The sequence below is a fragment of the Bubalus kerabau genome, chromosome 9, assembly GCF_029407905.1.
Source record: "Bubalus kerabau isolate K-KA32 ecotype Philippines breed swamp buffalo chromosome 9, PCC_UOA_SB_1v2, whole genome shotgun sequence".
In the NCBI taxonomy this organism is placed as follows: Eukaryota; Metazoa; Chordata; class Mammalia; order Artiodactyla; family Bovidae; genus Bubalus; species Bubalus kerabau.
This window is the reverse complement of record NC_073632.1, coordinates 55,106,866-55,123,806: the sequence shown is the minus strand read 5'-3', so window position 1 is coordinate 55,123,806 and position 16,941 is coordinate 55,106,866. Positions and strand designations below refer to the sequence as shown.

At 38.8% G+C, this 16,941-nt stretch overlaps 1 pseudogene; it reads left to right on the top strand.

The window, feature by feature from the left end:
* The window catches only part of LOC129659887 (UDP-GalNAc:beta-1,3-N-acetylgalactosaminyltransferase 2-like), a 115,465-nt pseudogene extending 98,776 nt beyond the window's left edge, over window positions 1–16,689 (top strand).
* The last annotated feature ends 252 nt before the right edge of the window (window positions 16,690–16,941 follow it).

The following is a 16,941-nucleotide window of genomic DNA, read 5'->3' as shown; positions in this document are numbered from 1 at the left end:
AAGTTCCTTGAAGGTCTTCCTAGGTGAGTGCAGTATATGGTTGGAGGGAAGTCTTGGATAAGTGTGTGATTGTTGGTGATATAGCAAAGAGAGTGCTCCAGGAGTAGTAAATGGCTGTTACATTTGATTTTAGGATTGATGGACCTGATTCCTCAAGGATCAGGTCTGCTGAGTCAGGCTTATTAAGTGGGTGGCCAGAGCCAAATTTATGCTGACAGCTGAGTAACTGAACTGTCACCAGGCTCCTCTTTGCTCTCTCTGTCCCCACACAGCCTATAGGCTCTTCTCCCTTATGAAGGAACATCACAGTCTGCTCTGTTGACTTGTTACCTTGATAAGACACCACACTTTCTAGAATATACACTCCATGGAGTGTATAAAAGAATTTATAATTACCTCTGGTTCTATATCAAGTTATTATTATTTGTTTCATATTTGTGAGTGTTTCACTTGCTGAAATGTAACTCTCTGAAGGATACATATTCATGCTTATGTTTTTCCTTTACCCTAAATGCATTTCTCAACACTAAATCATTCTGTTTTGCTTAAATTAACTTTGAAACCTTCCTCCAGGAAGTTTTTTTTCCTTCAGGAGGAAAATTATGCTATTTTTTGCTTAGTTTTTTTTTTTTTTTTTTTTAATAATTCACAGCTTCCCTAGAATATGTTTTAACTGCTAGTTAGCTGTCATGGTCAACAAAAGAGTCCAAAATGCAGTACTTGGATGCAATCTCAAAAATGACACAATGATCTCTGTTAGTTTCCAAGGCAAACCATTCAATATCACAGTAATCCAAGTCTATGCCCCAACCAGTAATGCTGAAAAAGCTGAAGTTGAATGGTTCTATGAAAATCTACAAGACCTTTTATAACTAACACCCAAAAAAGATGTCCTTTTCACTATAGGGGACTGGAATGCAAAAGTAGGAAGTCAAGAAACACCTGGAGTAACAGGCAAATCTGGCCTTGGAATACAGAATGAAGCAGGGCAAAGACTAATGAGTTTTGCCAAGAAAATGCACTGGTCATAACAAACACCCTCTTCCAACAACACAAGAGAAGACTGTATACATGGACATCACCAGATGGTCAGCACTGAAATCAGATTGATTATGTTCTTTGCAGCCAAAGATAGAGAAGCTCTATACAGTCAGCAAAAACGAGACCAGGAGCTGACTGTGGCTCAGATCATAACTCCTTATTACCAAATTCAGACTTAAATTGAAGAAAGTAGGGAAAAAAACTAGACCATTCAGGTATGACCTAAATCAAATCCCTTATGATTATACAGTAGAAGTGAGAAATAGATTGAAGGGCCTAGATAGATAGAGTACCTGATTAGCTATGGAATGAGGTTCGTGATATTGTACAGAAGACAGGGATCGAGACCATCCCCATGGAAAAGAAATGCAAAAAATAAAAATGGATGTCTGGGGAAACCTTGCAAATAGCTGTGAAAAGAAGAGAAGCAAAAAGCAAAGGAGAAAAGGAAAGATACAAGCATCTGAATGCAGAGTTCCAAAGAATAGCAAGAAGAAATAAGAAAGCCTTCTTCAGCAATCAATGCAAAGAAATAGAGAAAAACAACAGAATGGGAAAGACTAGAGATCTCTTCAAGAAAATTAGAGATACCAAGGGAACATTTCATACAAAGATGGGCTCGAGAAAGGACAGAAATGCTATGGACCTAATAGAAGCAGAAGATATTAAGAAGAGATGGCAAGAATACACAGAAGAACTGTACAAAAAAGATCTTCACGACCCAGATAATCATGATGGTGTAATCACTGGCCTAGAGCCAGACATCCTGGAATGTGAAGTCAAGTGGGCCTTAGAAAGCACACTACGAACAAAGCTAGTGCAGGTGATGAAATTCCAGTTGAGCTATTTCAAGTCCTGAAAGATGATGCTGTGAAAGTGCTGCACTCAATATGCCAGGAAATTTGGAAAACTCAGCAGTGGCCACAGGCCTGAAAAAGGTCAGTTTTCATTTCAGTCCCAAAGAAAGGCAATGCCAAAGAATGCTCAAACTACTGCACAATTGCACTCATCTTACATGCTAGTAAAGTAATGCTCAAAATTCTCCAAGCCAGGCTTCAGCAATATGTGAACCATGAACTTCCTGATGTTCAAGCTGGTTTTAGAAAAGGCAGAGGAACCAGAGATCAAATTGCCAACATCCACTGGATCATGGAAAAAGCAAGAGAGTTCCAGAAAAACATCTATTTCTGCTTTCTTGACTATGCCAAAGCCTTTGACTGTGTGGATCACAATAAACTGTGGAAAATTCTTCAAGAGATGGGAATACCAGACCACCTGATCTGCCTCTTGAGAAACCTGCATGCAGGTCAGGAAGCAACAGTTATAACTGGACATGGAACAACAGACTGGTTCCAAATAGGAAAAGGAGTACGTCAAGGCTGTATCTTGTCACCCTGCTTATTTAACTTCTTTGCAGAGTACATCATGAGAAACGCTGGGCTGGAAGAAACACAAGCTGGAATCAAGATTGCCAGGAGAAATATCAATAACTCAGATATGCATATGACACCACCCTTATGGCAGAAAGTGAAGAGGAACTAAAAAGCCTCTTGATGAAAGTGCAAGTGGAGAGTGAAAAAGTTGGCTTAAAGCTCAACATTCAGAAAACGAAGATCATGGCATCCGGTCCCATCACTTCATGGGAAGTAGATGGGGAAACAGTGGAAACAGTGTCAGACTTTATTTTGGGGGCTCCAAAATTACTGCAGATGGTGACTGCAGCCATGAAATTAAAAGACACCGACTCCTTGGAAGGAAAGTTATGACCAACCTAGACAGCATATTCAAAAGCAGAGACATTACTTTGCCAACAAAGGTCTGTCTAGTCAAGCCTATGGTTTTTCCCGTGGTCATGTATGGATGTGAGAGTTGGACTGTGAAGAAGGCTGAGTGCCAAAGAATTGATGCTTTTGAACTGTGGTGTTGGAGAAGACTCTTGAGAGTCCCTTGGGCTGCAAGGAGATCCAACCAGTCCATTCTGAAGGGGATCAGTCCTGGGATTTCTTTGGAAGGAATGATGCTACAGCTGAAACTCCAGTACTTTGGCCACCTCATGCGAAGAGTTGACTCATTGGAAAAATCTCTGATGCTGGGAGGGATTGGGGGCAGGAGTAGAAGGGGACGGCAGGGGATGAGATGGCTGGATGGCATCACTGACTCGATGGATGTGAGTCTGGGTGAACTCTGGGAGTTGGTGATGGACAGGGAGGCCTGGCGTGCTGCGATTCATGGGTTCGCAAAGAGTTGGACACGACTGAGCGACTGAACTGAACTGAACTGAAGTAATCACATGCAAGGAAAATGTTAAATGAACAGATGATTGATGTAGTTTGTGTATACTGAGTCTGAATTATGTGAACTTTGAAAACCCACTTTCTAATTCATTATTAAAATATGTTGATTAAAGTTAATGCATTTCTTAGTTGATCACAAGGATACTCACAAAAATGTAACTTTCAATTATATACAAAGTTCTAAACGTTGGACAGTGATCTTAGCCTCACTCTCTACTTTCATTTATTCTATTTTTCTAGGTACCTTTTTATCTATCTACTTTTTTTTGTGTGTGTGATACAGAGGACAGAAACCCACTGAAATGATACTAAGCAAATAGAGCAACCCTTGCTTCATTCTTTGGTTTAGCTGTTAACACTGAAGGAGAGAAGAGACAAACAGGCAATTCTGGAGTGTCTTGGGCAGTGCTGTTCAACAGCACTAAGCCCCTTTCTTAATCTCTCTATTAGTCTCTGTCTCCGCCTCTCCTCTGTCTCCTGTTAATCCTTTTCTCTGCTTAGCTTTTTCTCATCTACTAAATACGTGTTTTTGTCACATGGCTGTTAACATTGTTAAATTAAGGTTCTCTTAAATTTGACACCCAAAATAGAAAGCCAAGAAAAGGGACACAAATGACATATCTTGGATTAAACTTTTGAACTCTTTAGCTAAGTGGCTAACATTTCGTTACATTCTTATCAGACTCACGTAATTGGAATAGAAAATAAATATACCCCCAAGCTAGTTCAAGTGCTTTTCAGACCTAGAGAACATATACTTACTACCTATAAATTTCCCTGTTTTCATCACATGTATATGTGGATTTTTGCATATTAACATATCATGAAAATTTGGGGTTTGGATATTCAAAACATATATGTATAATATATGTATAGTATATACACACATATATACTATATACACACATATACACATATGTGTATATATGTATACTATACTTTTATTTTAGTGTATATATATCCACCAAAGTGGATACAGTGCACAGCTGTTGATACACCTGGTGATGAAAGTAAAACCCCAAATACTGCAAATAACAGTCCTGGAATGTTAGGTTCATGAATCAAGGAAAACTGGACATGATCATGATGAGATGGTAAGAATAAACATCAACATCCTTGGAATCAACAAACTAAAATGGATGGGAATGGGAAAATTTAATTTAGATGACCGTTATATCTACTACTTGGGGCAAGAATCCCATAGAAGAAATGGAGTAGCCCTCATAATCAACAAGAGTCCAAAATACAGTACTTGGGTGCAGCCTCAAAAATGACAGCCCAATTTTGGTTCATTTCCAAGGAAAGCCATTCAACATCAGAGTAATCCTAGTCTATGCCCCTACCACCGATGCTGCAGAAGCTAAAGTCGATCAGTTCTGTGAAGATCTAGAAGACCTCCTAGAACTAACACCTAAAAAAGATGTTTTATTCATCATCAGGAATTGGAATGCAAAAGTAGAAAGTCAAAATATACCTGGAGTAACAGGCAAGTTTGGCCTTGGAGAACAAAATGAAGCAAGGCAAAGGCTGATTGAATTCTGCCAAGAGTGTGTATCAGTCATAGGAAATACTTTTTCAACAACACAAGAGACAGCTTTACTCATGGACATCGCCAAATGGTAAATACCAAAATTAAATTGATTACATTCTTTGCAGCCGAAGATGGAGAATCTGTATACAGTCAGCAAAAACAAGACCTGGGGCTGACTGTGGCTCAGATCATCAGCTTCTTATAGCAAAACTCAGGCTTAAAGTTAAGAAAACCAGGAAAACCATTAGGCCAGCCAGCTATGACTTAAATCAAATCCCATATGAATTTGCAGTAGAAGTAAAAAATAGATTCAAGGGACTAGATCTAGATAACAATGTGCCTGAAGAACTGTGGACAGAGGTCCATAATCTTGTACAGGAGGCAGTGAACAAAAACATCCCAAAGAAAAAAGAAAGAAGAGCAGAGAGAAGAGAGTAGAAAGGGAGAGAGGGAAAGGCATATCCAATTATATGCAGAGTTTCAAAGAATAGCTAAAAGGGAAGGAACAAGAAGGCCTTCTTCAATGAATGGTGTTTAATAATAGAAGAAAACACCAAAGACTAGATATCTCTTCAAGAAAACTGGAAACATCAAGGGAGTATTCTGCTGTAAGATGGGCACAATAAAGGATAAAAATGATAGAGACCTAGTAGATGCTGAAGAGATCAAAAAGAGATGGAAAGAATACACAGAAGTACTGTATTTAAAAGATCTTTTTTTTTTAAATTTTATTTTATTTTTAAACTTTACATAACTGTATTAGTTTAATGAACCGGATTACTATGATAGTGTGGTTAGTCACCCAGAGGCAGACATTCTGGAGTGCAAAGTTAAGTGGGCTTGAGACACGCTGCTGTTAATAAAGCTAGTGGATGCAATGAAATTCCAACAGAACTATTCAAATCCCTGAAGGAGGATGCCATCAAGGTTTTGCATTCATTATGTCAGCTAATCTGGAAGACCCAGCAGTGGCCACAGAACTGAAAAAATTCAATCCTAATCCTAATAACCAAGAAGGGTAGTACCAAAGAATGTGTTAACCATTGGATAGTTGCACTCATCTCCCATGCTAGTAAGGTCATACTTAAAATCTTAGATGGTAGGCTTCAGTATTATGAGAACCAAGGACTCCTAGATACCCAAGCTGGATTTAGAAAAGGAAGAGGAACTAGAGATCAAATCACCAACATTCACTGGATTGTAGAGAACAAGGGAATTTCAGAAAAAAAAAAAAATCTATCCCTGTTCCATTGACTACACTAAAGCCTCTGACTCTGTACATCATGACAAACTTAGGAAAGCTCTTAGAGAGATGCAAATACCAGACCATCTTACCTGTCTCCTGAGAATCCTGTGCAGGTCAGGAAGCAACAGCTAGAACCCTGTACAGAACAACTGATTGGTTCAAGATCAAGAAAGGAGTATGACAGTGCTGTCTGCTATCACTGTTTAACCTTTAGGCTGAGCACATCAATGCCAGGCTGGATGAGTTACAAGCCAGAATCAAGATAGCCAAGAGAAATATCAACAGCCTCAGATATGCAAATAATACCACCCTAATGACAGAAAGTGAAGAGGAACTAAAGAGCCTATTGATGAGGGTGAAGGAGAAGAGTAAAAGAGCTGGCTTAAGATAAAATATTAGAAAAACTAAGATCATGGCATCCAGCACCATTCAGGTCAGTTCAGTTCAGTTGCTCAGTCATGTCCGACTCTTTGCGACCCCATGAATCGCAGCACACCAGGCCTCACTGTCCATCACCAACTCCCTGAGTTCACTCAGACTCACATCCATCCAGTCAGTGATGCCTTCCAGCCATCTCATCCTCTGTTCTCCCCTTCTCCTCCTGACCCCAATCCCTCCCAGCATCAGAGTTTTTTTCAATGAGTCAACTCTTTGCATGAGGTGGCCAAAGTACTGGAGTTTCAGCTTTAGCATCATTCTTCCAAAGAAATCCCAGGACTGATATCCTTCAGAAAGGACTGGTTGGATCTCCTTGCAGTCCAAGGGACTCTCAATAGTCTTCTTCAACACCACAGTTCAAAAGCATCAATTCTTCAGCACTCAGCCTTCTTCACAGTCCAACTCTCACATCCATACATGACCACAGGAAAAACCATAGCCTTGACTAGACAGACCTTTAATTGGCAAAGTAATGTCTCTGGTTTTGAATATGCTATATAGGTTGGTCATAACTTTCCTTCCAAGAAGTAAGCGTCTTTTAATGTCATGGCTGCAGTCACCATCTGCAGTGATTTTGGAGCCCAAAAAAATAAGTCTGACACTGTTTCCACTGTTTACCCATCTATTTGCCATGAAGTGATGGGACCGGATGCCATGATCTTCATTTTCTGAATGTTGAGCTTTAAGCCTACTTTTTCACTCTCCACTTGCACTTTCATCAAGAGGCTTTTTAGTTCCTCTTCACTTTCTGCCATAAGGGTGGTGTCATATGCATATCTGAGTTATTGATATTTCTCCTGGCAATCTTGATTCCAGCTTGTGTTTCTTCCAGCCCAGCATTTCTCATGATGTACTCTGCATAGAAGTTAAATAAGCAGGGTGACAATATACAGCCTTGACATACTAGTTTTCCTATTTGGAATCAGTCTGTTGTTCCATGTCCAGTTATAACTGTTGCTTCCTGACCTGCATGCAGGTTTCTCAAGAGGCAGATCAGGTGGTCTGGTATTCCCATCTCTTGAAGAATTTTCCACAGTTTATTGTGATCCACACAGTCAAAGGCTTTGGCACAGTCAATAAAGCAGAAATAGATGTTTTACTGGCACTCTCTTGCTTTTTCCATAATCCAGAGGATGTTGGCAATTTGATCTCTGGTTCCTCTTCCTTTTCTAAAACCAGCTTGAACATCAGGAAGTTTATGGTTCATGTATTGCTGAAGCCTGGCTTGGAGAATTTTGAGCATTACTTTACTAGCATGTGAGATGAGTGCAATTGTGCAGTACTTTGAGAATTCTTTGGCATTGCCTTTCTTTGGGATTTGAATGAAAACTGACCTTTTTCAGGCCTGTGGCCACTGCTGAGTTTTCCAAATTTCCTGGAGTATTGAGTGCAGCACTTTCACAGCATCATCTTTCAGGACTTGAAATAGCTCAACTGGAATTCCATCACCTCCACTTGCTTTGTTCATAATGATTCTTTCTAAGGCCCACTTGACTTCACATTCCAGGATGTCAGGCTCTAGGTGAGTGATCACACCATCGTGTTTATTTGGGTCGTGAAGATCTTTTGTGTACAGTTCTTCTGTGTATGATTGCCACCTCTTCTTAATATGTTCTGCTTCTGTTAGGTCCATACCATTTCTGTCCTTTATTGAGCCCATCTCTGCATGAAATGTTCCCTTGGTTTCTCTAATTTTCTTGAAGCAATCTCTAGTCTTTCCCTTTCTGTTGCTTTCCTCTATTTCTTTGCATCAATCGCTGAGAAAGGCTTTCTTATCTCTTCTTGCTATTCTTTGGAACTCTGCATTCAGATGCTTATATCTTTCCTTTTCTCCTTTGCTTTTTGCTTCTCTTCTTTTCAAGCTATTTGTAAGGCCTCCCCAGACAGCCATTTTTCTTTTTTGCATATCTTTTCCATGAGGATGTTCTTGATCCCTGTCTCCTGTACAATGTCACGAACCTCAGTCCATAGTTCATCAGGCACTCTATCTCTCAGATCTAGTCCCTTAAACCTATTTCTCACTTCTACTGTATAATCATAAGGGATTTGATTTAGGTCATACCTGAATGGTCTAGTGGTTTTCCCTACTTTCTTCAATTTCAGTCTGAATTTGGTAATAAGGAGTTCATGATCTGAGCCACAGTCAGCTCCTCGTCTTTTTTTTTGTTGACTTTATAGAGCTTCTCCATCTTTGGCTGCAAAGAACATAATCAATCTGATTTCAGTGTTGACCATCTGGTGATGTCCATGTGTAGAGTCCTCTCTTGTGTTGTTGGAAGAGGGTGTTTGCTATGACCAGTGCGTTCTCTTGACAAAATTCTATTAGTCTTTGCCTTGCTTCATTCCGTATTCCAAGGCCAAATTTGCCTGTTACTCCAGGTGTTTCTTGACTTCCTACTTTTGCATTTCAGTCTCCTATAATGAAAAGGACATCTTTTTTGGGTGTTAGTTCTAAAAGGTCTTGTAGGTCTTCATAGAACTGTTCAACTTCAGCTTCTTCAGTGTTACTGGTTGGGGCATAGACTTGGATTACTGTGATATTGAATGGTTTGCCTTGGAAATGAACAGAGATCATTCTGTCGTTTTTGAGATTGCATCCAAGTACTGCATCTTGGACTCCTTTGTTGACCATGATGGCTACTCCATTTTTTCTGAGGGATTCCTGCCTGCAGTAGTAGATATATTGGTCATCTGAGTTAAATTCACCCATTCCAGTCCATTTTAGTTTGCTGATTCCTAGAATGTCGATATTCACTCTTGCCATCTCTTGTTTGGCCACTTCCAATTTGCCTTGATTCATGGACCTGACATTCCAGGTTCCTATGCAATATTGTCTTTACAGCATCGGACCTTGCTTCTATCACCAGTCACATCCACAGCTAGGTATTCTTTTTGCTTTGGCTCCATCCCTTCATTCTTTCTGGAGTTATTTCTCCACTGATCTCCAGTAGCATATTGGGCACCTACTGACCTGGGGAGTTTCTCTTTCAGTATCCTATCATTTTGCCTTTTCATACTGTTCATGGGGTTCTAAAGGCAAGAATACTGAAGTTGTGTGCCATTCCCTTCTCCAGTGGACCACATCCTGTCAGATCTCTCCACCATGACCTGCCCATCTTGGGTGGCCCCACGGGCATGGCTTTGTTTCATTGAGTTAGACAAGGCTGTGGTCCTAGTGTGATTAGATTGACTAGTTTTCTGTGAGTATGGTTTCAGTGTGTCTGCCTTCTGATGCCCTCTTGCAACACCTACCATCTTACTTGGGTTTCTCTTACCTTGGGCGTGGGGTATCTCTTCATGGCTGCTCCAGCAAAGCGCAGCTGCTGCTCCTTACCTTGGACGAGGGGTACCTCCTCACCACTGCCCTTCCTGACCTTCAAGGTATGAAAATGGCAGCCCCATTACTGCATGGCAAGTAGAAGGGGAAAATGTGGAAATAGTGACAGATTTCCTTTCTTGAGCCCCAAAACAACTGTGGATGGTGACTGCAAACATGAAATCAGGAGACAGTTGCTTCTTGCCAGGAAGGTGATGACAAACCTAGAAAGTATGTTGAAAAGCAGAGACATTACTCTAATGCAAAGGTCCGTATAGTCAAGGCTATGGTCTTTCCAGTGGTCACGTTTGGTTGTGAGAGGTAGACCGTACAGAAGGCAGAATGCCAAAGAATTGATATCTTCAAGGTGTGGTGCTGGAGAAGACTCCTGAAACTCCCCTGGACAGCAAGATCAAACCAGTCAATCTTAAGGGAGATCGACCCTGAATGTTCACTGGAAGGACTGGTGCTGAAGCTGAAGTTCCAATATTTTGGTCATCTGATGCAAACAGACAACTCATAGGAAAAGTCCCTGATGCTGGGAAAGATTGAGAGCAGAAAGAGAAGAGGACTTCAGAGGATGAGATGGCTGGATGGCATCACTGATGCAATGAACATGAACTTGGGCAAACTCCTGGAGATAGTGAAAGACAGGGAGGCCTAGGGCGCTGCAGTCCATGAGGTTGCAAGGAGTCAGACACAACTGGGAGACTGAGCAACAACAACAATGTCTATCTATCTATCTATCTATATTGTTGATTTTCCACCCCTCACCACATACTCCAGCCTTGTGTTGAAACTTAGCTATAAACCTCCCTGATATTTATTGCCAGCATTTTGTTCTTGAAAGAGAAAATATATAGCTTCTTGTTGAGAAATCTTACCATATTTGAGGAGAAATGAAGTAAGAACATTAATTTTTAGGTCTAGAATAAATCACAAACTCTGAATCCTGTTTATAATATAAGTTGGTTTGAAATATTTAACTTTTCTCATATAAGTGAAATGTTTCTTTGGGTAACCCAAAGCAAAATATAATTTTATGATCCAATTCACTTAATTCAAAACAGCAAATATTTTTAACCACCTACTTGTTGAACATATAGTATAGATTGTATAAAGATGTGTAAAAGAGTTCATTGTTTCTAATTTTCCAAATGAATGAAATTGCCCTTAAAAGAAATGCTACAAAATTTACTGCAGTTTACCACAAAAAGGAGTTTGGTGTGAAAAGCAAGTTTGTATCATGCCTGGCTTACTTTGTTCTGTAGACATATCTTCAGCTTCCTTCTTCAAAATAAACACTAAAGAGCCATAAATAATGACTGGAAGTTAACCCATGAGGTCAAAATTTTCTTGATATTCTTAGTAAATAGTATTTCTTCTTACTTATAATCCATGGCCATAGGTTTTTAAATTTTGTGTAGTATTTAGCCTAAATGATATTAACATTATCCCCATTGTGTAAATAAACAGGCACAGCTTTTTTTTTTTTTTTATGTTTACTACTTATTTAGATTTTAATACCTGTGTGATCAACATTAAGAACTTGAGAAAGAGATTATGGAGGGAGTAAATATAATTATATTAATAAAACTCTTGAGAAAAGGAAAGCACTGGATAATCAACAAGTTGAGACAAGGGCTAAAAATAAATAACCATTATCTGACAAAATGGACAACTCAGTCATCAAGAAGGAACTATTACTGATGGAATACTTACAGAAACATCTAATCTTTTTCTCACCGCAATTCTATGTAATTATAATCATATCACTGAATAAAAACTGATGAGTCAAATGGTTGAGTTATTTTCCATACTTAACACAGATAACAAATTATTAAAGAAAGGAAAGCAAACAAACAACTAACTTGGTTTTAAAGTCTATATTTTCTCCTCTCAATCATGCCACATTCTTCAAATATGAAAGTTAAAGAAACCACAAATATAAGAACGTTGTCACAAACTCACTCTAGTTAGAGTTTGTATGATTTGAGAGAGGCAAACAGTGTATGTGGGTCATGTCTTGTGATGCTCTAGTCATTGTAAGAGATGAATAATTAAAATAATATGTTTAAATTAAATTATGTTTAATTTCTTTTGAAACAATATGCTTAATTGAAATAATGTTCTTTTAAAAGAGACAGAATTCAACTGATGAAATTAATGAATGAAATAAAAGATGCCTTGATATTTCAAGTTTCAGTTTTAGAATAAAGCTTATATTATTATAAGAAAGAACTTTCAGTTAATTTATTGTTATTTACACTTGGTTTCTTCAGTATTCTCTTCTAGGTACAGATGAAGGAAAATGACAAAAGTGGGAAGAAAAAGGGTTGCTTAGGGAAATATTGGGAGTAAATATATTTGTTCCTCATTTTCCTTGGTATCCTTCAAGAGTATGGGATATGCTAATTGACAGTGACTTCAATATTAAAATGTTTATTTCTTAACCATTAAGTAGAATACTTAAGTAGAATACAATAAAAAGAGATAATCGTCCTGATTCATGCAACAGCATCAATGCATCTCAAAAATGTTGTGCTAAACAAAAGAAATCAGAGGTAGTCAGGAGGCTATTTTTTGTCCTTATAGAAACCAAAGACATTTGCTTCAAAGTTCATTTGTTAATTAAAAACTTTCATAGATATAATTTATTTTTGAGACTTAGATCATATGTTTTTAGATCATATGCATTTTTATATAAATATTTATTGAGGTACTGTGCTTTGTGTTGGGAACCAGTTTGATTAATGGAAAGTTCCTTGATATCAAGGAGCTCATAGTTTATTTACAGAGATAGGTAAAGCTAGAAATTTCAATGGAATAAAAAGAAAAGACAGTTTAAGACCTTAATAAATGTTGTTATTTTTAAAGTTAAAGATACAATACAGTCTACCTCCATACCCACACGTTCTGCATCTGTGGATGTGGATTTAACCAATCATGGACTAAAAATATTTGGGGAAAAACAGCATTCCAGAAAGTTCTAAAGAGATAATCTTGAATTTGCCTTGTACTGGCAATTATTTACATTTGCATTCTATTTACAACTGTTTATATAGTGTTTGCATTGTGTTATATGTTATATATATATATATATGTAATAACTAATCAAGAGTTGGAGAAGCTCTACACAGACAGCAAAAAAAAGACCAGGAGCTGACTGTGGCTCAGATCATGAACTCCTTATTGCCAAATTCAGACTTAAATTTTAAAAAGTAGGGAAAACCACTAGACCATTCAGGTATGACCTAAATCAAATCCCTTACGATTATACAATGGGAGTGAGAAATAGATTCAAGGGACTAGATCTGATAAAGTACCTGAAGAACTATGGACGGAGGTTTGTGATATTGCACAGGAGGCAGGAATCAAAACCATCCCCAAGAAAAAGAAATGTGAAAAGTCCAAATGGCCGTCTGAGACCTTACAAATAGTTGTGAAAAGAAGAGAAATGAAAAGTAAAGGAGAAAAGGAAAGATATATCCATTTGAATGCAGAGTTCCAAAGAATAGCAAGGACACATAAGAAAGTTTTCTTCAGTGATCAGTGCAAAGAAATAAAGGAAAACAATAGGATGGGAAAGATGAGATATCTCTTCAAGAAAATTAGAGATACCAAGGGAACATTTCATGTAAAGATGGGCACTATAAAGGACAGAAATGGTGTGGACCTAACAAAAACAGAAGATATTAAGAAGAGGTGGCAAGAATACATAGAAGAACTATACAACAAAGAACTTCATGACCCAGATAATCACAATGGTGTGAAAACTCACTTAGAGCCAGACATCCTGGAATGTTAAGTCAAGTGGGCCTTTGGAAACATTACTACAAATAAAGCTAGTGGAGGTGATGAAACTCCAGTTGAGCTATTTCAAATCTTAAAAGATGATGCTGTGAAAGTGCTGCACTCAATATACCAGCAAAAGTGGAAAACTCAGCAGTGTACACAGGACTGGAAAAGGTCAGTTTTCATTCCAATCCCAAAGAAAGGCAGTGTCAAAGAATGCTCAAACTACTGCACAATTATACTCATCTCACCTGCTAGTAAAGTGATGCTCAAAGTTCTCCAAGTCAAGCTTCAACAGTACGTGAACTATGAAATTCCAGATGTTGAAGCTGGATTTAGAAAAGACAGAGGAATCAGAGATCAAATTGCCAACATCTGTTGGATCATTGAAAAGCAAGATTGTTCCAGGAAAAAAAAAATCTATTTCCACTTTATTGACTATACCAAAGCCTTTGACTGTGAGGATCACAATAAACTGTGGACAATTCTGAAAGAGATGGGAATACCAGACCACCTGACCTGCCTCCTGAGAAATCTGTATGCAGGTCAGGAAGCAACAGTTAGAACTGGACATGAAACAATAGACTGGCTCAAATCTGGAAAGGAGTACGTCAAGACTGTATATTGTCACCCTGCTTATTTAACTTCTATGCAGAGTACATCATGAGAAATGCCGGGCTGGAGGAAGCACAAGCTGGAATCAAGATTGCCAGAAGAAATATCAATAACCTCAGATACGCAGATAACCCCACCCTTATGGCAGAAAGTGTGGAAGAACTAAAGAGCCTCTTGATGAAAGTGAAAGAGGAGAGTGAAAAAGTTAGCTTAAGACTCAACATTCAGAAAACTATGATTGTGGCATCTGGTCCCATTACTTCATGGGAAATAGATGGGGAAACAGTGGAAACAGTGTCAGACTTTATTTTGGGGGCTCCAAAATCACTGCAGATGCTGACTGTAGCCATGAAATTAAAAGACGCTTACTCCTTTGAAGAAAAGTCATGACCAAACTAAACAGCATATTAAAAATCAAAGAGCTTATTTTGCCAACAAAAGTCCATCTAGTGAAAGCTATGGATTTTCCAGTAGTCATGTGTAGATGTGAGAGTTGTACTATAAAGAAAGCTGAGCGCCAAAGAATTGATGCTTTTGAACTGTGGTCTTGGAAAATTCTTGAGAGTCCCTTGGACTGCAAGGAGATCCAACCAGTCCATCCTAAAGGAAATCAGTCCTGAATATTCATTGGAAAGACTGATGCTGAAGCTGAAACTTGAATATGTTGGCCACCTGATGCGAAGAGCTGACTCATTTGAAAAGACCCTGATGCTGGGAAAGGTTGAAGGTGGGAGGAGAAGGGGACTACAGAGGATGAGATGGTAGGATGGCTACACCAACTCAATGGACATGAGTTTGAGTCAACTCCAGGAGCTGGTGATGGAAAGTGAGGTCTGACATGCTGCAGTCCATGAGGTCTCAAAGAGTCAGACATGACTGAGTGACTGAACTGAACTCTAATAATCTAGAGATGGTTTAAAGTATGTTCATGGGTTTTATGTAAATACCACACCATGTTTTATAAGGGACTTGAGTACCTATAGATTTTGGTATTTACAGGGGTCCTAGAACCTATCCCCTCTGGATATAAAGAGACTTACTGTGTTTCACTGAAGAAGAATATCTAATATAGACATAAGTGAAGGATTGTAAGTGCTTCTGAATACAAATGAGAAAGCTAAACATCTTGATTTTGAAGGTTGTTAATCAAAATAACTGGTGGTGCACATAAAAATGTTGAATGAACTTAATTTCCAATAATAAACTATATAGAAGAAAAGCATTATCATCATAACAATTTTAGACAAAAATAACTTTTTTTTTTTTTTACAATCTGTTCAATTGTAAATGATGAGATCAGTTTTCAGAATTCACGTAAAAGTAATACTGCTACGGGAGATACTCTGCTTTTGAATCACTTCCTAAAGTTCTTCATGTAATGATATAATTGTGTCACCACTATGTGCATTTCCATTTGCCCTGCTTATGCCAACTATCTCAGGGACTGCTTTCCATTTTGTACAACCACTATGATCAGCAGAAAATGTCAGAGTGAATCAGTGGGTACCCTTTTTTGTTTATAAGAAAACAATTAAGTAACTGATGTGGAAGACCCATCGAATTTACTCTAGTTCCATACTTGGCCTGTTCCACACTGTAAGTCTTCTTTGGCATTTACACACTTTTTTTTTTTTTTTTTACGTTTGATTCTTACTAAGCAAGTATTGTTACTTGCTACTCAACATCATGAATCCAGTTCTGAATCAGGAGATTGAGGCATTCAGTCTTTCGGAAGACACTTCATCAGGGCTCTCTGAGGACCGAGTTGTCAGCGTGAGCTTCCGGGTTCTCTATCCAATCGTTATTATGAGTCTTGGGGTGTTTTATGATGCCGGTGATGTGGGTTTCCAGAGGAACATCACTGTCAAGCTTTATCAGGCAGAACAGGAGGAGGCCCTCTTCAATGCTTGCTTCAGTCCTCTGAACTGTGGTGTGCATGTGAACAAGCTGTGGTACAAGCCTGGGGAGCAATTCATCTTACCCAAGAGCTTTGAAGGTACAATCATGTGGGAGAGTCAAGACCTCCAAGGCCTGGTGTCAAGGAATCTCCACAAAGTGAGTTAACGATGGAAGAGGAGTTCTCAGAGTCATTACAACTGGGGAGGGTGCCTTGCCTCATGAATTCATGGAAGGTGTGGAGGGATTTGCAGGTGGTTTTATTTATACTGTTCAGGAAGGTGATGCTCTTTTAAAGACCCTTCATTCTCACCCTTGAAGACTTCTCAATCATATACATAATCTCCAAGAGGAGGATGACTTACTAAAGGAAGAAAGCAGCCTCTATGATGACATTGTGTTTGTGGATGTTGTTGACACTTATGGAAATGTTCCTGCAAAATTATTGAACATCTATAGATGGGGCTCCATCAGTGACCTCAGTGTCCTTTATCACGGAAGTTTATGCAGTCCATAGGGTTGCTAAGAGTTGGGCAGACTGAGCGACTTCACTTTCACTTTTCACTTTCATGAATTGGAGAAGGAAATGGCAACCCACTCCAGTATTCTTGCCTGGAGAATCCCAGGGATGGAGGAGCCTGGTGGGCTTTCATCTATGGGGTCGCACAGAGTCGGACACAATTGAAGCGACTTAGCAGCAGCAAGCAAGTATTGTAAAATCAGAACTGTAAACATACATTATGTGTGCTGTGTGCTAAGTCATTTCAGT